The 25,847-nt window shown below is 50.5% G+C and overlaps 1 protein-coding gene across 2 annotated transcripts in view; it reads right to left on the reverse strand.

Moving 5' to 3' along the window:
- Window positions 1–24,749, reverse strand: part of MPP7 (MAGUK p55 scaffold protein 7) — a 173,814-nt gene extending 149,065 nt beyond the window's left edge. For both annotated transcript variants that reach the window (XM_058669646.1, XM_058669645.1), the window contains exon 1: window positions 24,582–24,749. The gene's annotated coding sequence lies outside the window, so the exon portion shown is untranslated. The remainder of the gene's footprint in view (window positions 1–24,581) is intronic.
- Window positions 24,750–25,847: the final 1,098 nt, after the last annotated feature.

The raw sequence follows: 25,847 nt of genomic DNA on the forward strand, positions 1-25,847 counted from the left end.
GACAAATGACTGGCTGTCACATTTTCCTTCACCGTGCTGTCCTAAGATGTGTTTGGATTATAATTCCACAGACAATCTTTCAACCACACATAAACAAACTTTCACAAACAGGGGCAGAGGTGCCAGTATGGTGGCACATCAAGCTAATCCTTCATCTGGCAGCACTGGCATCCCATATGGGCACAGGTTCTTGTCCCAGGTGTTCCACTTCCCATCCAGCTTCCTGCTTACGGCCTAGGAAAGCAGCAGAGGATGGCTCACCCTTGGGCCCCTGCACCCAAGTGAGAAACCCAGAAGAAGCTCCTGGCTTCCAGCTTTGAATCAGCTCAGCCTTGGCCATTACATACATATGGAGAGTAAATCAACAGATGAAAGACCTCTCTTTCTGTAAAACATGCCTTTCGGGCCTGGCGGCGTGGCCTAGCAGCTAAAAGTCCTCGCCTTGAACGCCCCGGGATCCCATGTGGGCGCCGGTTCTAATCCCGACAGCCCCGCTTCCCATCCAGCTCCCTGCTTGTGGCCTGGGAAAGCAGTCGAGGATGGCCCAAAGATTTGGAACCCTGCACCCAATGGGATACCCGGAAGAGGTTCCTGGTTCCCGGCTTCGGATCGGCGCAGCACCGGCCGTTGCGGTCACTTGGGGAGTGAATCATTAGACGGAAGATCTTCCTCTCTGTCTCTCCTCCTCTCTGTGTATCTGACTTTGTAATAAAAATAAATAATCTTTAAAAAAATTTTAAAAAATGCCTTTCAAATAAAACAAATTAGAAAAAAATCATTTTAAAAAGAGGGACAGAGCAGAAAAGGAAAAGGATATATTGGGGTCACCTGGTACGTAGGGAAGTTGACCTAGTTTCTTCTTTGCAATCTGATGCATCTAATTATTAAATCTTACTCATCTGTTGTCACTTCCTAAGAAAACCTAACAATCTTTATTACAGGTCTAGTCAGACAGCCTAAAACATCACTTAACGGCACGAATAAAGCTAACCACCGTCAAACAATGCCAAAAGCACTGGGTACCCCCAAAGAACACCATGTAATTCCAGGTGCCCCCAAATTACCAGGAACTATTTTTCTGTGACATTAGTTAACAGAGAGAGAGGTAGAGACAGATGTTCCCAAGATGGCTGCAACAGATAGGAACTCACCTGTGCCTTCACAGGAGAGTAGGCACACTTGGGCCTACTTGGGCCCTCTTCCACTGTCTTCCCAGGCACAGGAGCTGGGAGCAAGCTGGAGCAGAAGCAGAGCAATGGGCCTGGAGCAATGGCTCAGTCGCTAAATCCACATCTTGCACATGCCGAGACCCCATAAGGATGTCAGTTCATGTTCTGGAAGCTCCACTTCCATCTGGCCACCTGCTTGTGGCCTAGGGAGCCAGTGGAGGATGGTCTAAAGCTTTGGGGCCAGCACCCGAGTGGGAGATCCAGAAGAAGTTCCTGACTCCTGGCTTTGGATCAGCTCAAAACTGGCTATGGCAGCCACTTGAGGAGTGAACCAGCGGATGAAGCTCTTTCTCTCCATATCTCCTTCTTTGTAAACCTTTCTAATGACAATAGATAAATCTTCAAACAAACAAACAAACAAACAAAAAAGCAGACCAGCCGGGACTCAAACAGGCACCCAGGTATGGGATGCAGGTTTCACACAAGCAACAGCTTTACCTGGTGCACCCCAGCATAAGTCCCTTTGGTGTCTTACAGTGTAGTAGCAGAATTCCACGTACAAAAACATGAAAAGGCAAGCCTCCAGCACTGAATACACTGGTATCAGGTTGCGAGGTCTAGCTGACCTCCTCAGTGGTGTGGTTGCCAGGTAACGGGAGGGCTGCCTTAACAGTGACTCAGCTGTGTGGCCTTTCCTCAGCCTCACACTCCAGCCCACTCAGCTGCACACACCTGAATGCCTCCGAGATAAGTACTTTGAGAAACAGAACGTCAATGCCTGGGCTGACCGGGTGGTGGTACGGCCTGGGGGTCAGGTGTTGGGGCGCAGTGGGTTAAGCCACCACTGCTGCTTGGGATACTCACCTCTCTTATTGGACTTTGAGGTCTGGCAGTCCGGCTATCCTGCACTTCCAATCCAGGTCCTTATACACGGGCCTGGAGTGCCAGGGGTCATGGCCCAAGTTCTTGGCTTTCTGCCATTCATGTAGGAGGTGCCAAGATGGAGTACCTGGCTCCCGGCTTCAGCCTGGCCGAACTCCTGCTGTGGAGGGCATCTGAGGAATCGGACAGCAGATGGAACATTCTCTCTCCCTCCCTCTCCTAACCAAATCTTAATTAAAAAAAAAAAAAAAAAAAAAAAAAAGGCTAAGGGATAGTATTCAGCTCAGACACTTAGATTCCAATGAAGATGCCTGTGTGCCCTGGGCTGGATACAGCTCTGCATCCTAACTCCAACTTCCTGCCCGTGCAGACCATGGAAGGGCACAGTCATGGTTCAAGTGGCTGGGTTTCTGACACACACAGGAGACTTGAGTTCCCAGGTTGCAGGAACAAACCAGGGGCTGGGAGTGCTCTGTCTTTCAAATGAAAACTTGACCAACAAAGTCATAGAAAAATGGAATGAGACATTTACATTTCAAAAATCCAGTCTGATTTTCCTTTTTTTAAAGATTTATTTATTTTTATAGGAAAGGCCAATATACAGAGAGAAGGAGACAGAGAAAAAGACCTTCCATCTGCTGGTTCACTCCCCAAGTGGCTGCAATGACTGGAAATGAGCCAAACTGAAGCCAGAAACCAGGAGCATCTTACTGGTCTCTCATGCAGGTGCAGGGCCCCAAGGCTTTGGACTGTCCTCCACTGCATTCCCAGGCCACAAGCAGAGAGCTGGAAGGAAAATGCAGCAGCCGGGAGCAGCACCCATATGGGATCCCAGAGCACGCAAGGCAAGGACTTTAGCTACTAAGCTATGGAGCCCTGCCCAGGCGATTTTTTTTTCGTGATACATAGTTTCCATGAAGTTTTTGAAGACACTCCCCACTAACTTATAGGCATCAGAAACTTAAAAATACTTTGTATCAAAATAAACTTAACTTTCCACTCCATTCTTTTATAGCCTTTTTGAAGTATAACCAAGTGTCAGCTTCACTTAAAGTACCGGATTCTTTTTACCGCCTCCCCAAATGTGCTCTCAATGAAAGGATATGGGCCTTAGCTCTCCGGGCCCCCTGCAGAGTCCCATGTCACCCTCCTCTCTGACAGTCAACCAACCACAGAGTGCCTGTTGCCTCTCCTTTGCACGGCCAGCAGTTTGCATGGCCAGCAGCAGGCTGGTCTGAGGCACCTGCTGCAGCCAGCCAGCCAGCTGCCCAAGCGCTGTGCATACCCCTGAGGAGCTATCCCCGCCCACTAGCTACACAGCAATCCTGCTCCTGTGGAGGGACCTTCAGATGAAAGGTCGTGTGCCTGGAAGGCCGGCCGGTGCAAGTCAGACCGACAGATGGTCCAACGAGCCTGGCTTGATGCTTACACTTTCACCCTAACCTGGAAAAACACCAACCTGTATCCCTAAGTAAGTACAGCTCTATGTGTCAAAGACTCAGAGTAATGTTTTTAACTTAAAAAATAGAACAAAGCAAAGCTGGGACACACTTTGTAAATACACAAAGTTGGCCTGTCATCTCTCATTCCCTGCTGAATACACACACAGATGCCTACAAGTTCCACAATCAATCTTCAGTTAAAAATACTCCTGTTTGATGCTTTCCACCCCACCATGAACACCACCGAGCAGCCCTGCAGCTGTTCCCAGGCCTTAACAGATATTCAGCAACGGTGAAGGTTAAAAAGCTCAGCTGAAACAGGACCTACACCCCGGATGGAAATCCTGAGATGAAGAAGCGATCTTCCATTTATGCGGGAAGCAAACAGGCTAGCACAAAAAAAACCAATAATGTTTGTGTCCAAAAAAGACATTACTTGAGCAATTACTATAGAATGAATAGCGTATTCAAAAGAGAAGAATCTACAGACGGAAAATGGTAGAAGGAAGCCACTGGACAGCTACGTCCAATACAGGGACACGTGACCTACCTCCCCAGATTTGATTGGAAGAGAAGGAGCTAAAAGACCCCAGAGACAGATCTGATGACACAACATGTTCATGTTTCTAACAGTGAAAAGTTGAATACTTGGCAAAAAGGGAAAATCAAGGAAAGCTGGATAAGGGGATTAACACATGATATGATTAGAAACAGCGGTCTTACCATCTGACTGTGCCAGCCACAGCTCTGGCAGTGAATTCTCTAACCTGCTGCCTGCTCCAACTACAGACCCAAATGTGATTCTTCCCACCTGATGGCATATGCCAGACTTGGCCATCACCCCAAGGCCACCTGGCTGGTAGGTGACAGAACCAGGGTTGAGACTATGGCAAGACCTCAGCCCTCAGACACCGATGGGGAGGAAGTCCTCTGGGAAAACAATGTCATGCGAGGGATCTTTCAAGCCTCATCACAGGGACCCAGGACAGAAGGCAACACACTCAGCAAAGCAGCAGGCAGGGGGACCGCAGGCCAGAGATACAGGAGGGCAGGGGCGGGAGAATGCACAGGAAAACAAGTCTGAATGAACCATTAAAGAGCTGTCAGCCTTAGGAGAGAAACAAGCCACAGTTCCTCACCTCAGATGTGGAAAGGGGCTGTCCGACTAAGGCAGGCCTGCTTTCTACCTCGCATGCTTTGCACGCTGTGGAGGAAGCAGGTGACAACGGCCACTGGACAGCAGGAGACGGAAGTCTGGTTAGTGTTAAGTGCACATTCTGGGGGCTGGGCCACAGTGCAGTAGGCTCAGGCTCCACCTGCAGTGCCACCTTTGCTTTATGGCTTAGAAAAGTAGCAAAAGAATGGCTCAAGTCCTTGAACCCCTGCAAGGACCCCTGAAACACGCTCCTGGCTCCTGACTTTGGGTCAGCCCAGCTCTGGCCACTGCAGTCATTTAGGGAGCAAACCCAAAGGATGGGACCCCTCCTTTTCTAACTCTGCCTTTCAAACAAAAATAAAACTCTTAAGAAAAGCGGTACACATTCTATTTTTATATACTTAACTCCAAATAGAGAAAACTTATCAAAAAAGAAAAAGATTTTTCAATACCATAGCATCCCCAAATAGTACCAAGTTCCCTGTGCAGCCCAGCAGCAGCCCTTCCACGTATGTTAGTTCGAGCCGGAGACTCCCTGCTACCTATCCCAGCCCCTGGCCAACTCGTCCACGCCCACTGAGACAGCAATGCAGCGGCCCAAGATACTGGGACTGCTGATGCAATGCAGGTACCGAGCTGGGCCACACAAGCTTGTGGAGTGGTGGCAGACCCTATGCTGGGCATTCTCATCAGTCCAGAGTGCACAAGCAAATCAGGATTCTTCTCCAGCGCCCAGGAATCCACGATGGGTTTATAACAGCAGCCAGGTACATAAAGACAACATCTATAAACAAGGAGAGGAAAGGGGGACCAAAAATGCCATCTGGTCTAAAATTCAATGTGGCTACACACTACCAAAGCAGACAAAATAAAAATCCAAGAAGCAGAATAAAACATGCAGTATATAGTTTATGTTACCGAATACTGCACTCTGTGGCCTTAAAAATGAAGGAAATATCCACATATAGTGGAAGCACATCTAGAAGAAAGGAGAGCGGAGTTGCAGCACAGTGCATTAACGCTTGCAATGCTGGCATCCCAGGCTACAGTTGCAGCCTGAGTCTCAGCCGCTGCAACTTCAATCCAGTTCCCTGCTAACGTGCAGGGGAAATGCAGTGGCAACCCAAGGCCCAGCCATCTGTGTGAGAGACCCAGATGGAACTCCTGGCTCCTGGCCTCAGTCTGGCCCAGGCCTGCCTGTTGCATCCAACAGACAGAACATCCCTCTTTCTGTCCGTCTCTGTCACTTTCAAATAAATCAATCTTCTAAATGATGAAAGGGTATATACAAATTCATGTTTGCAATCACTTCTGGAGGAAAAAAAGGAATATAGTTGGGAAGGAAAACAAAGTATATTTCACCTCTATCTGTAATGTTTCATGGCTTTTACTACATAACAATTTGAAACAAAAATATCAAGAACTATTATTACTCTTGGGTCATATGTATACCTATTTACTATGCTAATCAATATTTCTGTAACTTGACCCTAGACTTTTTTCAAGAGATTTATTTATTTATGTAAAGGGTAAGTGACACAGAGACAAAGTTTACTTTCATCCACTGGTTTACTTCCCAAAGAAGCAGACTGCAGCCAAGAGCCAAGAACTCCATGTGGGTGTCAGGGGCCCAAACACTTGAGCCACCGCGTGGGGCTTCCCATTGGCAGGGAGCTGGCTGAGAAGTGCAGAGTCCTCAGGACTCACGCCAGCACCCTGACCTGGAGTGCGGGAACCCCAAGCAGTGCCTACACACTGAGCCATACACAGCACCCAGCTCCAAACACTGGTTTAATAGGACTCGGCCCCTGACATCATAACACCAGCACAGAAACACCTGGCATACCTCTCGTGAGGAATGCTAGGGCAGCCAGGGTCAGGCTTACTCCCTGCCAGCTGCTAGCATCTATTTTGGGCTCCTCCAATATGTCTCTAAATAGAATGGCACAACCTGTGGATCTGAAGTCTGGCGTGATGGCCCTAAGTCCACCTCTTAGCTGGGCCCGAACAGTGAACAAGTTCTCTACCAGATCTTCAGCGTCTCCCGAGGCAGTGATGGGAGCACGCGGAAAACTCCCCTGACAAACAGTGTCTCCTCAGCCCCAAGCATTCCCATTCCCTCTTTAAGGCCTTCCTCCAAAGCCAGCATCAGCTACACATTCTGCCAGTGACTCACTCAGCTTGGCTCAGAGTCGAACTTCACACTTGGTCTTTTGTGGGTTTGTCGGCTGCACACGACCGAAATGTACAGGATTGGTTTCTGTAAGCTTTTGTTTAAAATGTGCTGTTCCATTCAGAACACAGAGAAGGTGCAAGGGACAGAGAGGGAGAGACAGACAGACAAACAGAGCTCCTGTCTGTTGGCTCATTCCCCAAACGCCTACAACAGCCAGCCTGGGGCCAGCCCAAGCCGGGCTGAAGCCAGCAGACAGGAACTCAATCCAGGTCAACCAGGTACATGAGTGACAGCGACCCAAGTACTTGAGGCATCATCTCTGCCTCCCGAGAGTTAACTAGCAGGAAGCTAAACACAGAAGAGCTGGAACTCAAACTTAGGCAACCCATGATGGAACACAGCCCCAAACACCCGCCATGCATCTAGCGATGGAGAAGGCTACCTCTTGTACTGGAGTGCCTCAGTCAAGTGTTGACTCCAGGGCATGCCTCCAGCTTCCTGCTCAAATCACTGGTTTCCACCACCCACACAGGAGATCTCAACTGGGTTCCTGGCTCCCAGCTGCAGCTCCAGTGCACAGCTGCTCAAAGCATTTGGGGAACTAAACCAGAAAACGGGGAACTCACACACTGTTTCTGTCTCTCCTATCAAATACATTTTAAAAAGAGAGGGAGGGAAGGGGGGGAGAGAAAGCGAGAGAGAAAGGATGGAAGCGAGGGAGGGAGGGAATGAGGAAGAGAGGGAGGAAGGAATTCATGCCATTTACTCACTAGTCATTTATAGGCGATACCAGAGATATTAAGAATAAGGAGACCCCCGTGTCCACACTCCACAGCAAACAGCCATCATGCAGGATGACTGCCCATGGGGTGCAAAGAGCCCAGCCCCATGCTCCTGGAAGCCTGGGGGTGTGGGCTTGTGAGGGGTGGGGAGATGGTGCTGGCAGGGGTCTGGGGAGACCTGGGTACAGGCACACTGAGTGAGCCTGGGGATCTCCCCATATGCATGGTCTGTGGATTGATCAGGTAGCAGGTAAGGAGATGTGTGGGAGGGAGGACCACTGAGGGAATATGTTACAGGTGAGGACTGACTTCTGAGGGACTCCTATTGACAAAGCCACTGCACTTGCAGGTAAATGAGGGGGCTGAGACCAAGTGGTTCAGAGGGTAGAAGTTGCAGAACTTGTATGGGTCAGACAGATACACCAGCCCATGTGGGAGATCTCAGCTGGGCTAGTTAGCACGGCTCACAGCTGACCAGCACCCACTCGTGCACACTAGAGCTAGGGCTGAGGGCCTACCTGGCAAAGCTAGATCACAGTACCCACCAGTGAGAGTCAGAACAGGGGATTGGTAACTTTAGGTTGAGTCATGACACTAACCAACACGAGAGAGAATCAAGTCCAGGGTCAGATTCTGTGGGGCAGATGAGGGCTCACCCCTATGGAATTGCAATTTCTGCCAGTTAGCTTAAGAGCTAGGGGTAGTGATGGGTTGAGCTAGGCTGGACCAAGGAAACCTCCAACACTTACGGGTACTGGGGTTGAGAACAGGTTGCGCAGGGCCAGGCTGCAGCACCATAAGCACACCCAAGAATAGGGTGTGGGGTGGGCCAGGCTACAACATCCACCAGCTCATACAAAGGCCAAGGCAGAAGGTGCAGGCTATGCTGGGTAAGGGCCTAACACCCGCTGGCACATGTAAGATCTGGGTGTGGAAGCATGCCTGGTGGGAGAACTTGGGAAACTCCCCTGGTAGGCTGTAGCCCCCACTAGAGAAAACGTGGTTCAGGCCGGGGTGTTGGCCAGGGTAGGCAAGATTGCTCCACCCACTGATAAGGATGTGGGCTGGTTCTGGAGGGGGATGGATTTAGCAGGGCCAGGCCAACCTTACTCCACTGGCAGGTACAGAAGCCAGGCTGGAGTGCAGGTCATGCCAGGCTAGGTTATAACATCTACTGCTTTGTATGAGCTAGAGATGGGAGCAGACTGAGCAGGGTCAGGTTGCAGCATCCACCAGCAAGAGTTGGGATTGGAGCAGGCTGGGACAGGTCAGGTTGCAGCACCTGACGACAAAGGCCAAGACGAGTGATGGCCTATGCCATGCTGGGTCACAGCAACCACTGACACACGCAAGATCTACGGCTGGGAACAGGCCTGGCTGGTGATCAAAAGGGACACTCTGGCTGGTATGTGGTTCCCACTGGCGAGTGCGAAGGCTGGAACGGGGCAGCAATCTCGGCTAGACATGACTGCAGTATCCCTCAGCAAGAGTGTGGACTGGGCCTGGGGTGCGCCAGACTGGGCCAGACTCCAGCACTCAGTGGTACTCATGAGAGCCAGGGTGGGTATAGGATGGGCTGGGCTAGGACTTGGCACCCACTGAACCACACGAGAGCTGCATCTGGGTATGGACCAGGTGTGGCTGGGCTATAACATCCAATAGCAAGAACCAGAATGGGTATGGGCCAGTTGGGCAACGCTACTGTTTCTGTCAGGAGAGGAAACAGACTGTCATAATCGGCCAAGAATCTACCAGTGTGCGTGAGACCTGCTCCTAGGAGCAGACCTCTACTGGGAGACCTGATGGAGGAGGAGCTTGGGGAATTCTTCTGTCAGGACCCAGTCGCTGCAGGTGAGTGCAGCAACCAAGGCTGGAAGCAGCCCAGACTAGGCTACATTATAGCACCCACCAGCATACGTGTGGGTCAGGTCTGGGGCAGACCAAGCTGGGCCAGTCCATTGCACCCACTGGCAGATTCGAAAACCAGAACGTGAACAGAATGGGCTGGGTTGAGCCACAACACCAGCCAGTTCACATGAGGGCCAGGACTAGGGGTTGACTGGGCTGGGCTAGGCTGTAGCACCCATCATCATGAATTGGAACTGGGAGCACACCAGGCCAGACCAGGCTACAGCACCTGTCAACAAATGCCAAAGTGAGGTAAGCCATGCCAGACTGGTTCACAGCACCCACCTGTACAATTGAGACTGAGGTGGTGGGGGAGGCAGTTGCAAGCCCTGTAGGGGAGTTGCAAGGGATTCCCCTGCTAAGCCACTGCTCTCACTGGTAAGCATGAAAGCTAGTATTGGGAGCAGATCAGGCCAGGCAAGGCTACAATACCTGTTGGCCTGCATGTGAACTTGGTTAGAGATAGAGCCAGGCTGGGCTAACCGGCTGCACACAATGGTGCATGCATAAACCAGACTGAGTGCAGGCTGAATGGGCTTTGCAACAGCGCCGGCTAGCAAGCACTGGGATCAGAAACAAATCCTGTCAAGCTAGATGCAGAACAACCTGCAGAGTCCAAGATCCGAGAGTGGGAGTGGGCCCAGTAAGGGATACTGTGGGTGTCTCTTTGATGAACTGCAATTCTCACTGGTGACCATGAGAACCAGGGTTGAGGGCAGGCCTGGCTAGACAGGTGGTACCACCTGCCTGCACAAGTGTGGACTGGATAGTGGGGATGGCTGGGTAGAGCTAGGCTTCAACACCCATTGACGTGTACAAAAACTGAATGGGATGTGGGACAGTCTGGACCAGTTCACTGCACATACTGACAAGCACAGGAACCAAAGCTGGGATGGGCCTGGTGGAAGTTACTGGAGGTTGCTCCAACTAGGCTGCAGCTCCCACTGGTATACTTGAAGGCCGAGTGTGTGGTAGGCAGGGTTGGACTAAGCTGCAGTACCCACTGGTTTGCGTAGGAGACGAGGCTGGAGACAGAACAGACCCAGCAACTGCAACCACCAGTGTGTGCACAGGCTGTTGCAGGTGACACACTTTGTTGGACACTGCACTGGCAAGCACACACACAAGAATCAGGTCTGGGATCACCTCAGATGAGGATTCTTTGCGGATTCCTCCAACTGAACCACTGGACTCAGAACTCCAACCATGGAGAGAATTATAGGATCTGTGGTCTGACCGTGGAGTACATGTGTCCAGAGCTGGGCCTCCTCAGTGGCTTAGGGCAGTAGACAGCATATCCAGGTGCACGTGGAGGATACCGCAGTCCACTGGAGCCTGTACAGAACATCTGGTACCGTAACAGAGGATAGAAGACAGAAGAAATAGATCAACTACCCCAGCCAAGAGTTAGCAGCAAAATACCTGGGTAAACGGAGACTCTAAGGTGGACTAAGTCAGCCAATGGACCTTGGAAGCATTTCCTCATTCTTGGAGTGACGAAATAAATGGTATTTCAGAGCTATCAAAACCACTTAAGCAGAACCCTCAGAGCATGCTCCACACCGGGGAACCTTGGAATGACATCAGGTGGCCGTCCCCCATCCACGGGTACTGAGGCAGTTAGCAGGCTGGGTGGAAGCGGGAAATCTCTCTCTCTCTCCAGCTCCCTAAACTCTGCTTTTCAAATAAGTAAATAAAGCCTTAATACATACATAAAAGAGATGATGACTTCTGGAACAGGACAGAGAGTAGTGGAATCAAGCAGTGGAATCACCAAGGCCAACAAGGCACAGTGACCATCACCTTGTTATGGAATTTGGGCCCAGAAGGAGACACAGGAATGTGACAGCCACCTTGTCATGGGATCCAGGCCCAGGAGCATAGAAATGTGACTGCCACCCCACCATGGGGTCCGGGCTCCAGAACGGCTAGGCTGCACAGGCAGAATTACAGCAGGATACCCTGAGAGGCCCAAGGAGATGCCAACCGCTGGTCAATGACCTGGTGGGGGACGAAGCACCAATTGTTCAGCATGTTCCACATCCACACTGCTAAAAGGTCACCTTTTCTTGACTTGATGTGTGCCGGGAACCCCACCAAGAGCTGTGTGTCACTGGACATAACAGCAGGATTATGGCTCATGGTGGACATGAGGGTCAGGGTACTTCAGGGGAAGACAGAGGCTTCTATTCATTCTCTCTCCTCCCTCTCCACCCCACATCCCCATCTCTACCACATAGCTTCTGCTTCAGCCTGCATCACAACACCAAATGTTTAAGCCTCCAAAACTGTGAGTTCGAGGAACCTCCTTTCCTCCCAAGCAGCCTGACTCAGAAATTTCAACACAGTAACAAAAAACTGACCCAAGGTAGTGTGATTCAGGGACAGGAATAAAAAATTACACATCTCCCAGATATGTCCATCATGTGCCATTCCACAAATGTAAAAAAAAAAAATGCTAGAACAATGCCATGCCTACAGCGAGCTATGTTTGGAAGGGACGCTTGGCTTCTTGGCAAACCTTTGACAGAAAGGGCATGCTTTGGTTCAGATCAATGGATTTGAGGCTTGTGCTTGTCCAGATTAAAATGGCAAGACAGAGAGGAAAAAACACACACAGGGGAGAGCAAAAGTCCAAAGTGACAGCAAACTCCTCAGCTCCCGCAGGGCTGGCCTGGGTCTGAATCCTGGTCTTGCTGCCTCCTGGCTATACAGCTCAATGTTCTTCCATCTGCAGAATGGAAGTGGCAATGCCCAGGGGCCACTGCTAGACTTCAGTGTGCCATGCCGTGGGGAACTCCCAGGGCCTGTTGTAGAACAGAAGGATTGAGGCAGGGCAGCTGTTACTTGCAAACTGCAACCTTGACCTATCCTGCTGCAGCATCCCAAAGCCTTCATTAGGTTCAAAATGATGACTAGGTGGCAATAAGTCCATTCTGCAACATCCACATCAAGCCCCAGTTTTAGACTCATCTGCAGGTGAGACGCATCTGACCCACAGCTCAGTCAGAATCACTACAGGTATTTCATAAAGTGCAGGAACCAGGGACAGACGCCATGGTCTACGAGCACAAGCTGGCATTTGTGACACCAGCAGCCCAACTGGCCATGCTGGTTTGAATCCCGGCTGCTGCACTTCCAATCCAGCTCCCTCTTAATGTGCAGGGCAGCAGCAGCAATGCATCCAGGGCTTGGACCCCCGTCCAACCCCGCAGCAGACCTAGGTGAAGGTTCTGGCTGCGGGCTTCAGCCTGGCCCAGCCCTGGCTGTAGGGACTGAATCAGTGGATGGAAGATCTCTCTTATCTCTCCCTTTCAACTAAATCTTTCAAATAAATGAAAGTGCAGGACACTGAGCCGAAAGCAGCAAGGGAGTCCCTGAGGGGGACTCACAGGTGCACACAGACACTGACATGACCTTCCGCGGTCCCAGGGGCAGCCATCACTCAAACCAGCAAAAGGAGCTTGGGTTGGGAGGAGCAGGTGGAGCAGGTTTGGCCTGCAGCCCGTGGAGCTGTGTGCAGAATGGGAGGGCCCGCAGGGCAAGGCTCCAGGCCTGGCCAGATCCTCTCACACGGCCAGCAGAACCTCCTGGGTCACACCTGACTTCCTCTACCAAGGAGCCACGTCACCCGTGCCCGACCGGGAGCCAAAGCTCTCCATTTTCCAACACAGTTGTATCCACGTTGCACTCGGAATGAGGAGAAAGTATTGCCACCAACACAACTTTTGTTAGTCATTTTTACCCAAGGCATGTCAGTTTCAAATTGACAAAATAATAAAAGCCAATTTCTCGCCTACTTCTTTTTCCCAGAAGCACCCTGAAGGCAATGACGGCCTTTTCACATCTGCTCTTGGAAGTCAAGACCCACAAAAGGATAATACATGCCATATATATATATATCTACATATAGAAAATGATCTATTTATTTTTTTTGGAAAGTTAGATATACAGAGAGGAGAGACAGAGAGAAAGATCTTCTGTCCATTGATTCACTCAAGTGGCCACAACAGCTAGATTTGAGCCAATCTGAAGCCAGGAGCCCGGAGCCTCCTCTGGGTCTCCCATGCGGGTGCATGGTTCCAAGGCTTTGGGCCATTCTCTACTGCTTTCTCAGGCCATTAGCAGGGAGCTGGGTGAGAAATGCAGCAGCTGGGATACAAACTAGTGCCCATATGGGATCCTGGTACATGCAAGGCCAGTACTTTAGCCACTAGGCTATCGCACCAGGACCATACACATATTATTCTAAAGACACATAAAAGACAGCTTTAGTTCACAAAAATTCTGATGTCATTAACAGTCCTAATGTTTGCATATATATATATATATATATATATATATATATATATATATATATAAGAGACCACAATTATTTAATTATCTGAAAGGCAGAGCAACAGAGAGAGAGAGAGAATCTTGTATGGAAGCCATGAACTGGGTCTCCCACATCAAGGGCAGGAGCCCAAACACTCAGGCCTCGGGCCATCTTCCACTGGCTTCCCAGGAGCATTAGCAGGGAGCTGGATCAGAAGTAAGTGAGTGAGCCAACCTTGTGGGTCAGTGGGATCAACCGCCACTCTCAATAACTGTATCCCCTATGAGTGGACCAGTTTGAGTCCCAGCTGCTCCACTTCCAGTCCAGCTTCCTGCTAATGCATGTTGGGGGCAGCAGGTGATGGCACCGGTGATTGAGTTCCTACCACCCAAGTGAGAGACCCAGATGGAGCTCCCGGCTTCAGCACAGCCCAGCCCTGGCTGTTGTAGCCATTTGTGGAGTGAACCAGTGGATAGATGTGTGTGTGGCATGTGTGTGGGTGTGTGTCCCCATCTCTTTGTTACTTTGCCTTTCAAATAAATACTAAATCTTTATTAAAAAAAGAAAAAAAGGAAAGCTGTGGCTCCAACGACATGCTCATACAGATGAACTCTGGGATACTGTCTTATCCTGTGACTTTTGCTTGAAACAGCTCACCAGGAGCTGGCCCAAAGACATGGCCGTAGCCCAGGTTGGCAGCCACCGTGAGAAGGCGCCTGGCGATGACAGTATTATGCACTGAGCCCAGCTGAAAGGGCAGACACGTGGGGTGGGAGTCCTTCAGCAGCGCTTCCTCCCAGGTTCAGATACCCTTGGAGACCTGCCTCTCCAAAATGGCTGTACCGAATCTGTTTCCACAGTCAGATTAAGCACGCCAAAGAGAAACTGGTTCCCACCAGCTGCTTCACCCAGCCAGCTCCATAAATCCCCTAGGTTTTCCAAAGCAGAAGTTGCCCTCGGACTCTGAGGGGGAGGGGAGTGGCCTGCAGGGATCAGGCATCCCTGTGGAAAAGTCTGGTGAAACGTCAAATATCTTGTTCTAGGACTTCGATATACACGCCTACAACATGCCAGGGCTGACAGTCCTGGACCTTGCCAAATCAAGGCAAGAAAGCGGTGCTGACTTCTTCCGGTCTAAGTAACCAGAATACAGCAGATGAGCGCTCCCAATTAGCAGAGAAATGGAAAGGTGAGCTCCCTCTGAACTGGCCACTATCTCTGCTCATCTCAAACATGGCGAAAAAGAAATGCAAGACAGGAAGTCCTAAGAATGGCAGGCACAGACAAATGGCTGTTACTTACAAGATGCAAAAGCATCTGCACAGATGACTCAAAGTACAAACCAGCTTACAAAACAGCGAGGTGGGAGGTGGGGGGTGGCCCAGGCTTGGGGTGCACAGTCCTGGCCATTCTACCCTTACATGGATTCTCACCACTAACACAGGAGACCTGGACAAAATTTCTGGCTCTTGGCTTTAACCCAGCCCAGCCCTGGCTGTTGTACCCATCTGGGGTGTGAACCAGCAGATGGAAGACCTCTCTGTCTCTCCCCACCGTGCCCTACCACTCACTGTATGATTCTGCCATTCATATACATTAAAAGGCAACCCATAAAAATCGAAAACAAAGTGCTGTTGACGTAGAGCAGGAACAGATAAATAGTTCAGAATCAAGCAGGGACGGGGTCATACCTTGTTATGTAATAGGGGCAGCAACTCAAACCACGAGGCTATGTAGTAAATGGGTTTGGGAATTACTAACTTGACACAGAAGAAAATGTAAACATATCTTTTCATTAACCAAAGGTGGAAAGGCATTTCCTAAAACAAGACCATGAAGGTTAAAAAAACAAACAAAAAAAATCATAACAAAATTAAAAGACTTTGACACTGTTCAGTAATGGGTTCTAATTTTTAAGCATCGGCAGGTAGAGGGGTGAGCAGGATAAGCACCAGCATCCCGCATGTGGTCCCTTCCCAGCTGCTCCATTTCCAGATCCAGCTCCCTGCCTGTGGCCTGGGACAGCAGCAGAGGATGCTTAAGCTCTCCAGCCCCTGCACCCATGTGGGAGACCCAGGGAACATTCCCGCTCCAGATCAGCTCAGCTCCGGCCATTATAGGCAACTGGGGAGTGAACCAGCAGACTCATTGGCAGAGAAAATCAGCAGATGTCTCCTTCTGTCTCTCTCTAACTCTGCTATTCAAACAAATCTTTCAGAATAAACACATCTTAAAAAAGACACTTGTGCCATTCTAACATCTACAAGATACCAAAAAAGTTCCTGTAAGTTAGGGTAAAAGGGGGAGGAAAGCTAGGGAAACCTAAGAAATGATGCCCAGAGCATGTCAGTGCTCAGTCCCCACACAAGGGAAGCCACAGGGCTCATAGGCATTGGCCTCAGGGATCAGACCTGCAAACAAGAACAGAATAGCTGGCTCCCTCAGTGCCACGACTGCTCTACCTGTTGCATCAGATCAGAAAAAAAAAAAAAAAAAAAAAAAAAAACTATTGCCAGTGCCAGCCAGGCTGCAGCAACAGCAGCTGGAAGGAGTCCGACCCAGCGTAGATGTGCCGGTTGCCACCTGGCAGGATTAATGCAATCACACACAGGAATGGGGACAGAGAGGTGGGGCAAAGACACTGGGAACCAAAACAACCAGAGTGGTGCTTCCTGAACCAGCCTCTGTGTGCTCTCTCAACTCACCTCTCCCTCTGAGGAGCCCTAGGCTGTGTCTCTTGCTGCGCACCCAGTGGCCTAACTCAGGCCCCACACCCACAGAGCTGTCATTGTAGGGAAAGACACTATTAGCCCGCAAGACAGCCGAAACTGTGCTAAGAACATAACGCAAAAGGCTCAAGACCAGGGCCTGGCAAACCATCATCCAAGCACCTGGTTTGAGTCCCATCTATTCCTCATGGATTCCGCTTGCCAATAATGTGCCCTGGAAGGCAGTAGCTGATGGCTGCGCTCCCTGGGACCCTGCTGCACATGCGGGAGACTCAGATGGAGTTCCAACTTCCTGACTTCAGCCTGGTCAAGAGCTGCCTCTTTCAGCCATTTGAGAATAAACCAACAGATGGAATAACCCTCTCTTGTTCCGATTTTTTACTTGTTCTCTCTCTCCCTCTTTGCCTTCAAAACAATATTTTGTGGGCCCGGCGGCATGGCCTAGCAGCTAAAGTCTTGTCTTGAACACACCGGGATCCCATATGGGTGCCGGTTCTAATCCCGGTGACTCCACTTCCCATCCAGTTCTCTGCCCGTGACCTAGAAAAGCAGTGAAGGATGGCCCAAAGCCTTGGGACCCTGCACCCATGTGAGAGACCTGGAGGAAGTTCCTGGCTCCTGGCTCCAGACAGGCGCAGCACCGGGCGTTGCGGTCACTTGGGGAGTGAATCATTGGACGGAAGATCTTCCTCACTGTCTCTCCTCTTCTCTGTATATGACTTTGTATGGACTCTGTATGGTGTGAGCTTTTAATTAGGGAATCTCAACGGAACTTGAGCTGTGGTTATGCATCAGGGTGAAGGAATTCACCATGGGGGAAGGGTTTGGGGTGAAGGGGGAGAATCCCAGTACCTATGAAATTGCGTCATGTAATACAATGTAATTAATGAATAAATGAATATTTAAAAAAATAAAATAAAATAAAAATAAATAAATTTTTACAATAAAACATGTTTCATGGAAAATCACTACAATTCACAAACTTCTTCACCCATTAAATAGTAATTAAGTATTTGCATTTCCACCCCAGCACAATGCTAGGAATTGAGAATATAAAATTCCCTGTCTTTAAGGACCTCACCTCAATTTTATTTTATTTTCTTAAAGATTTATTTGAAAGGAAGAGTCAGAAAGAAGAACGGAGAAGGAGAAAGAATCTTCCACCTGATACTTTACTCCCCTAATGGCCACAATGGCTGGGGCTGGGCCAAGCCAAAGCCAGGAGTCCAGAGCTGCTTTGGCGTCTCCTGTGTGGGTGCAGGGGTCCAAGCATTTGGGCCATCCTCCACTGCTTTCCCAAGACTTGAACAGATGCTAAAATGTGATGTCAATGGCATTACAATGATGGCTTAACCCATTGTGCCACAGCGACATGCCCCCTGGAGCTCATTTAACACTTACAAAATAACATGAGGTGATTTTTGCCTTTGATGAAAACACAGGTTTTATACACACACCCCTACCTAAAGTCAAAGAACTGGTTAGTGGTAGAGCAGAGATGCAAACCCTGATCTTTCAAGTTCAAATCTTACACTGACCACTCACTCAGGCTCAGAGACTTCACAACATTCACCGAAAACTGAATTAAAGGATGCTAAGTGTATGTTGGTGTCAAAAAGTCTTTTGAAATCCAAAATTCATTTTTATTGGAAGGGCAGATTTACAGAGAAAAGGAGAAACAGAGAAAAATATCTTCCATCCACTTGCTAACTCCCCAAATGGCCACAACAGCCAGAGCTGAACTGATCCAAAGCCAGGAGTCAGGAGCCTCCTCCAGGTCTCCCACATGAGTACGGGGTCCCAGGGCTTTGGGCTGTCCTCGACTGCTTTCCTAGGCCACAAGCAGGGAGCTGGATGGTTAGTGGAGCAGCCAGGACATGAACAGGAACCCATATGGGGTACTGGTCGCTGAAGGTGGAGGATTAACCTATTGAGCCATGTCACATTCTTCTCCCACATCCCACACCCCAACCCTAGCACCATGCATAGTTTTTTTTTTTTTTTTTTTTTAATGAACTTCCTAAAGATTTCCCCTCTTATACTCAGGATTTCCCAAGCGCTGTCCCTGCTCTTACAAGCACCACTGTGACCTTGGAAGTGCACCACTGTGACCTTGGAAGTCATGGGAGACGCTAACTGTCAGGCCTGTGATGTCAGAAGCCCCCAGCAGTGCACCTTGTGCAAGCCCTCGGTACTCAAGTTCTGAAACCATGGACCTCCATTCTTCAGGCAAGCTCAGGGTAAAGCCCAGAGGATTCTTGCTTCAAAATTCCAAAGATTCAAAAACTGTCATCCTATTTGCAGGGGGTTTGTTATCTAAGCCCAAAGGACACGAACTCACTTCTGCACCAGCCACTACCCAGCACCTTATGCACCACCCTGCCCAAGTGCCGGACCTGTACCCTGACAGAGTACCCTCACGGGCCCTTAACTGGGCACTGAGCTACAACTCCAAAGTGGTAGGAGCACAGGGCCCAGAGCCGACTCCTAGAAGTGGAAATGCATCGCTATTAGGCAGGACAAAAAAAAAAAAACCACATACATAGATACTGAATCTCGCAAGAGGAGCTTGATGAATCTCAGGCAGTAACAGTGTCATCCTTTTCCAGTCAGGCACAACGCCAGCCATTCACGTCACTTCAACAAACTTCCACAGCCAAAAAAGAAGTTGAAGCACTGGGGAGTATTTAAGTCTCAGAATTGGAACTGCACACACAGAGGTGGAGAGAGCGTTCAATCATGAGTAACACTATCCAGCACCACAGTGTCCATGGGAGACTGGATCTAGAACCTTCCACACACACATATCCCCACACCAACATCCACGGACACTCACCTCTCTTATATACAATGGTGCAGGATTCGTACAGAATCAATCTGTAGTACTCTATTACACTAAAACCTGCAGGGAAAAATGTGCCCACTTTCAGGGCAGAAGCAACCCACACTGTGCTTGGATTGGAGGCTGCGGACCCCACAGAGATGGAGTGCTGACCTGCTCAGCGACAGGGAAGGGTGCCAGCATCCTGCCACCCTCACCGCACCGACACCTGTGTTTTCCAGCCTCCTCTCTGAGCTTTGAGGTTTCAGTCTCTAGACCTGGAAGCTCAAGTCCTCTGTGTGGATTCCATCTGGTCCATTTCTAATCAGAGCTTCTTCCAGAGAATGTAGAAAATGATGAGAAATAAGAGTGTACTCAAGCACAAGCCACAAGCTGAAAACATACCAGAAGCCCAAAGGGATGCCTGAAAGTTATAATTCACCTGTACACTCAAGTCATTGATTTTATAGAGTTTGGGAACTATACTTTCTTCCAAAGATGAAAACATAAACCCAAGATTGCAGAGTACCCAATCCCAAGCCAGCTCTGATTTAGGGAGCCTGGCAGCGTGGAGCAACAGGGAGGGTTAATTCAGTACCTGTCAGTCATGGCTGCTCCACTTGTGATCCAGCTCGCTGCTGCTGCCCTTGGGAAAACAGCAGAAGACGGTCCAAGTGCATGAGCCCTGCATCAACGTGGGAGATCCAGAGGGAGTTCCTGGCTGTAACAGAGTGAACTAGCAGACAGAAGATCTCTCTCTTTCTCTCTCTCTTTGCGTGTGTGTATCTTGAACCTCTTTCGTTTCTAAAAAAAATTATTTATTTTATTTGGAAAGTCAGAGTTAAAGAGAGAGAGGGAAAGATACAGAGAGAGATCCTCTACCTGGTGGTTCACTTTTCAAATGGCTGCAATGGCCAGAGGTGGACGAGCCCAAAGCTGGGAGTCAAGAGTTTCTTCCGAGTCTCCCACGTGAATACAGGGGATAAGAACTTGAGACATCCTCTGCTGCTTTTCCAGGATATCAGCAGGAAGCTGGATCAGGAAGTGGAGCAGCTGAGGCACAAAGCAGTGCCCATATGGGATGCCAGCCTGGCGGATGGAGGATTAGGCTATTATACCCACACATTGGCCCCTACCTCTGACTTTCAATGCTTCTGTCCCTGAATACGGTCATCAGAGAGGCTGGCGCGAGGGCAGTTGTCAGAACATGCCTGGCTACTTCCAGCTGCCAGGCTCTCCATGCCTACGTGGGCTGGCGGGGCGAGCAAAGACCACCTTCCTGGCAGATGCAGCCTGCTCACAACTCCCCCTGGCGTACACCAGCCCCTGGGAACCAAGAGACATTCTTATGCCCATGCCAGGTTCAGCGCCAAGGAAATAAACACTCAGCAGCCACCTCCACAGCTCCTCGCTTAGACCCTTACCCAGCACGTTCCGTACAGCGCTTCCCAAAATGCTCACCTCGGTGACTGCGAAGCCTTCCTGTGCACCAGCACTGCCAGCGCTGCACAGAAAAGGAAGGTAGCTTCTTATCAAAGCAACAGCTGTTTCCCCATCGCCCTCCGTAACCACCCCGGCCTGACCTGCTCCTGTCAGCAGCCGGGGAGGAGCACGCCGCCCCTCCCTGTCAGTAAGGAGAGCAAGCCGGTTATTAATATGATTACAACAGAGACAGCACTGTGGCAGAACGCGTTAGGCTGCCACCTGAGATGCCAGCATCCCACTAGAGCATCAGTCCACAGATTCTTTGCTTCCACTCCAGATCCCTGCGCACGCACCCGGGAAGGCAGCATGGGGATGGAGCAACTGCTTGGGCCCCCTGCACTCATGTGGGAGACTCCTTGCTTCTCTCTGGCCTGATCTCAACCGCTGCAGCCACCTGAGATAGGAACCGGCAGATGCAATATCTACCTCATTCTATTGCCCCTTCTTTCTCTATCATTCTGTCCCTCAAAGTAATAAATCCTTAAAAAAAAATCCTAAATGAAACACCAGTCATTACTTTTATTTTAAAAAAAAAATCCAGCTCTACATAACAAGGAAAAAAAAATCGATGATCTGATATGGGTTCCTAAACCATAGGGAGAACCAAACAATATTCCAGCAGAAGTTTCTTTTTTTTTTTTTCTTTTGTCCTAAAATTACTAACAATTTGGGCCCAGTGCAGTAGCCTATCAGCTAAAGTCCTCGCTTTGAATGTGCCAGGATCCCATATGGGTGCCAGTTCGTTTCCCAGCAGCCCCACTTCCCACCCAGCTCCGTCTGTGGCCTGGGAAAGCAGTCGAGGATGCCCCAAAGCCTTGGGACCCTGCACCTTCATGGGTGACACCGAAGAAGCTCCTGGCTCCTGATCAGCTCAGTTCCAGCTGTTGTAGCCACTTGGTGAGTGAATCAGTGGACAGATCTTCCTCTCTGTCTGTTCTCTGTATATCTGACTTTCCAATAAAAATAAAATAAATCTAAAAAGAGTTAAAAAGTAAAATTACTTACAATTCTGTTCAAGCTGGTCTTCCCTTACCAACCATCTCATTTCAGAAAACACCCTGAAGTGCTCCCCAAAGTTATGAGTGGTTGCTTGTCTCTGACCATGGCATGTGTACACAACCTTCCTTAGAAAAACAAAGTGGGGAGGGAGCTGTCTGGCCTTGGGGCATACCAAGTGACGCAGCCACCTATGACGCCAGCATCTCATATGGCTGCTGGCTTATGTCCCAACTGCTCCACTTCCCATCCAGCTCCCTGCTTGTGGCCTGGGAATACAGTGTAGGATGGCCCAAGTGCTTGGGGTCATTGCACCTGCACAGCTCCTCGCTTCGGCCTGATTCAGTCCTGAAGCCTTTTGGAGAGTGAAGCAGCAGACAGAAGCAACTGACTTGCAGATCAATAAAACCTTGGGGGGGGAGGGGAGGAAAAAGGAAGAACTGAAACCTCCAATCAGCAGTCCTCAATGCACCCTCTGGTGGAAGCCAGGAATAGGAGAGAGGGAGAAGGAAGGGGAGGAGAGTGGAGGGAAGGATGGGAGGGGAGAGGAGGGGACAGGAGGGGACAGGAGGGAGGGGTAGGGCAGGAGAGAAGGGGGAGGGAGAGGAAGGAAGGAGAAAGAGAAAGGAAAAGAAAAGAGAAAAAGACAAACAAAACATGACATGGTAAAGGCAAAACTTTCACAGATAGAGCATCTTACAAAGTTTCCACACTGTAAGAGGGCTGGACTTGCCAGAACGAAGAACCTCTTATCTTTAAAAAAAAAAAAAAAAAAAAGATTTATTTTTATTAGAAAGTCAGATTTACAGAGAGAAAGATATACAGAGAAAGATCTTGAGTTCACTGATGCACTCCCCAAGTGGTCCCAATGGCTGGAACTAAGCCAATCTGAAGCCAGGAGCCAGGAGCTTCTTCTGGGTCTCCTGCGCAGGTGCAGGGTCCCAAGACCTTTGGCCGTGCTTAACTGCTTTCCCAGGACACAAGCAAGGAGTTGGATGGGAAGTGGAGCTGCTGGGACATGAACAGGCACCTGTATGGGATCTCAATGCATGCAAGGCACGGACTTTAGCCACCTGGCTACCATGCCAAGCCCAAGAACCTCTTTTCTTAATGGAAATCATTTTTGTTTGGGTGCCAGAGATTTTAATTTGACAGGAGGTTAAGAAAGGCAATCACGCATCAGCTAAGCCAAGAGGTGAAGAAACGCAGGACCAGGCCGGCAGGTGGACATGAGTCAGCTGTGCCGTGGACCGTGGAATAGGTGAGCCGGCAATCAGGGACCGTTTCCCGAGCAGGCCCATTCCACCGGGTGCGTCCCAAGCTGTGTCTGCCTTCCTCTCAGGGACTGGAGTTCCACTGGACTCGCCTTCCAGATGTGCACACAACCTCACAGTGCCCGAGGGTTTCCTCACCCTTGAAAAGGCTCCAGGGGTGACTACCAACTACCTAAGCCCGCCCCACACCGAGTTACTCCAAGTAGGAAACCACTTTTCCACCCCTCTATAAACGTACCAAGATTTCCCAAAACAAAGCCGTAAGTCATGACCGAGACACATCATACTCCATTTAGCCCTGGCCTCCTGTCCACTACTTACTTCAAGTTTGAAAAAAACAGTGTTGAAGTCCACCAGCTAAAACAGACCACCCAAAATAAAAATGCACATTTGTACATTATCACTGCTAAGTTTTGTTGTTCTGTGTCTGCCAGTGAGCGGGCGAGGAACACCTTCCTGATGAAATCCAAGCTACCTTAGCAAACTGGGAGTTAACCCAACTAAGAACCGAAATTTCTTTACTTGAAATGCTGGCCCCTGGACCTGCGGTCAGACGGTGGTGTGGGAACTAAGGTGACTGGCGGCCCGGATCCCGGATGAAACTGGTTCAGGTAGGGAAAAGGGTAGGAGGCAAATAACTGGGGCGGATCTCCTTTCATCTGCAGAGCTGTCAGTTTACCAGTTTAAGAGCCTGTTAAGTGGCCATGCACAACAAGATGAGAGGGGAGCGCCAGGAGCTCCTCAGGGGTAGACCCCAGCCCAGGGCCCTCCTCGCTCACACCAGAGGCCTTCGTGACTTCCCTGGGAAGACATGTCGAGCCATCACCCAGCTGCTGGCTTCCTACCTGCACCACAGCAGGACATGACCTCCCCCACCCTGATGCAAAGTATTAGGGCACAAGTGGCAGGTGCATCAAGCCCAGGGATTATCTGTGGGGCGTTGATCAGCTTATAAGTGAAAGCTGTTTTTTTGTGTTTGTTTGTTTTTTAACAGTGAGACTCAGAATGACAACTCCTCCTCCCCACCATCCGTTCCACTCTGCACCTGTCTCCCTTTAGGGCACAGATGTTTCCCAGGGGCCACACAGGTTCAGTCCTACCCCGACCCCTCCATCAGCAGACAAGGGTGAGCCAGCCCGTCGGGTCCACGCGGGCGAAACCCCACAAGCCACAAATGAGAAACTGTCAGGGTGCCCGCCGTGCCGCCACGCGCCACGCGCCCCTTTCGCGAAAATCAAGCAAAAACGTCTCCTGAGCCCGCAAAACAAATAAAACGCACCTGGATGCCGGCCCCGCACCTGCACGCGCGCGCCCGCCGCCCCCGGCGGGGTCCCCGAGCTCGCGCCCGCGCCGCCCACGCCCGCCGCCCCGCCCCCACCTCGGCGCAAGGTGCCGCCCCGGGCTCCGGCGGGGGACGGCGGCCCCGAGCCCCGAGCCCCGTACCTGGCCCGGCAGCCGCGGCTCGCGGGAGGCGCTCCGGCTCCGGCCCTCACCCCGGCTGGCCCCGGCCCGCCGCTCCCACGGGCGGAGAAGGGCACTGAGGAGCCGGCGGACGCGGCAAGCGCAGGACGGCGCAGCCGGGAGTAACCGCCGGCGGCGCCCCTCCCGGGGGCGGGGCCCTCCCGGGGGGCGGGGCCGCACCGGCCTCCGGGGAGAAGGCGCCTGCTGATAGGCTGCCTCTCACACTCGAGGACCGCCTCTCCGCCATGGGCTTCCTCATTGGCCAGGGGCAGCAAACAAAGCCGAGCGCTGACTGGCGGCGGCGGCGCGGCTCCTCCTCCTGCGGGCCCCGGCTGCGGCTGCCGAGGGAGCGAGGTGCGGGCGGTGCATTGGGTGTCTCGCCGAGGAGCCCGCGTGAGGAGCCCGCCGATGGAGACCGCGGCCTGCCTCGCGGGTCCGGGCCAGCCAGTCGCTGTCACCTCGGGAGAGCTGACAGGGACCGCTGCTCCGACTTTCTGCGTACCTTTAGGGAGCATGCATTTCTTTCTGAATTAGGGAGGGAAACGAGTTAAAAAAAAAAAAAAGCCTCTGAAGGTCTCCGGGGACTGGTTGTAAATCAGGATAGCAAAAGGTAAACATGTTCAACGTATCTTGGTGGAGGCCACCAAGAACCATGAGCGGGCAGTCATGAGGAGGTGAGAGCAAAGAGCATATCCAGGAAAAAAAAAAATCCGATGATGTAAATTGGGAACTTGAGCCCCAGTGGAGAAAATTGTATGGAAGAATAAACTGTGACCGCATTTTCCAGTTCATCTCGTGCCGATTCAGCTTCCTGTGAATACACTTGGGGAGGCAGCAGCTGACCGCCCAGGGGTTTGGTCCTTGTACTCATCTGGGAGACCCCCGTGTGGCTCAAGGCTCCTGGCTGCCAACCAGTGTGATGCAGCCCTGGCTATTGTGAGCGTTCCGGAAATGAACTGGTGGTTGGGAGATATTCATATTCTCTCTCTCTCTCTCTCTCTCTCTTTGCCTTTCAAATAAGTACAATGACCAGAAGACACTTTTTTCCTGAATACTATTATAAACAGGAGGAATAATAATAATAAAAAGCACAGATGTGACTTAGACTTTGAAAAGCAGAGGAATCAACGAGCCATAATAGTTCATGTGGTCTGAGCCCTCCAGCCGTGTTTGCCCAGCTGGCCCTGCTGGCCATGGAGGGACCACTCCCTTACCTCTCCCCAGCCACATTCTGTTCTGTGTGTCCTT

This window comes from Ochotona princeps, chromosome 10 (genome assembly GCF_030435755.1).
Source record: "Ochotona princeps isolate mOchPri1 chromosome 10, mOchPri1.hap1, whole genome shotgun sequence".
NCBI lineage: Eukaryota > Metazoa > Chordata > Mammalia > Lagomorpha > Ochotonidae > Ochotona > Ochotona princeps.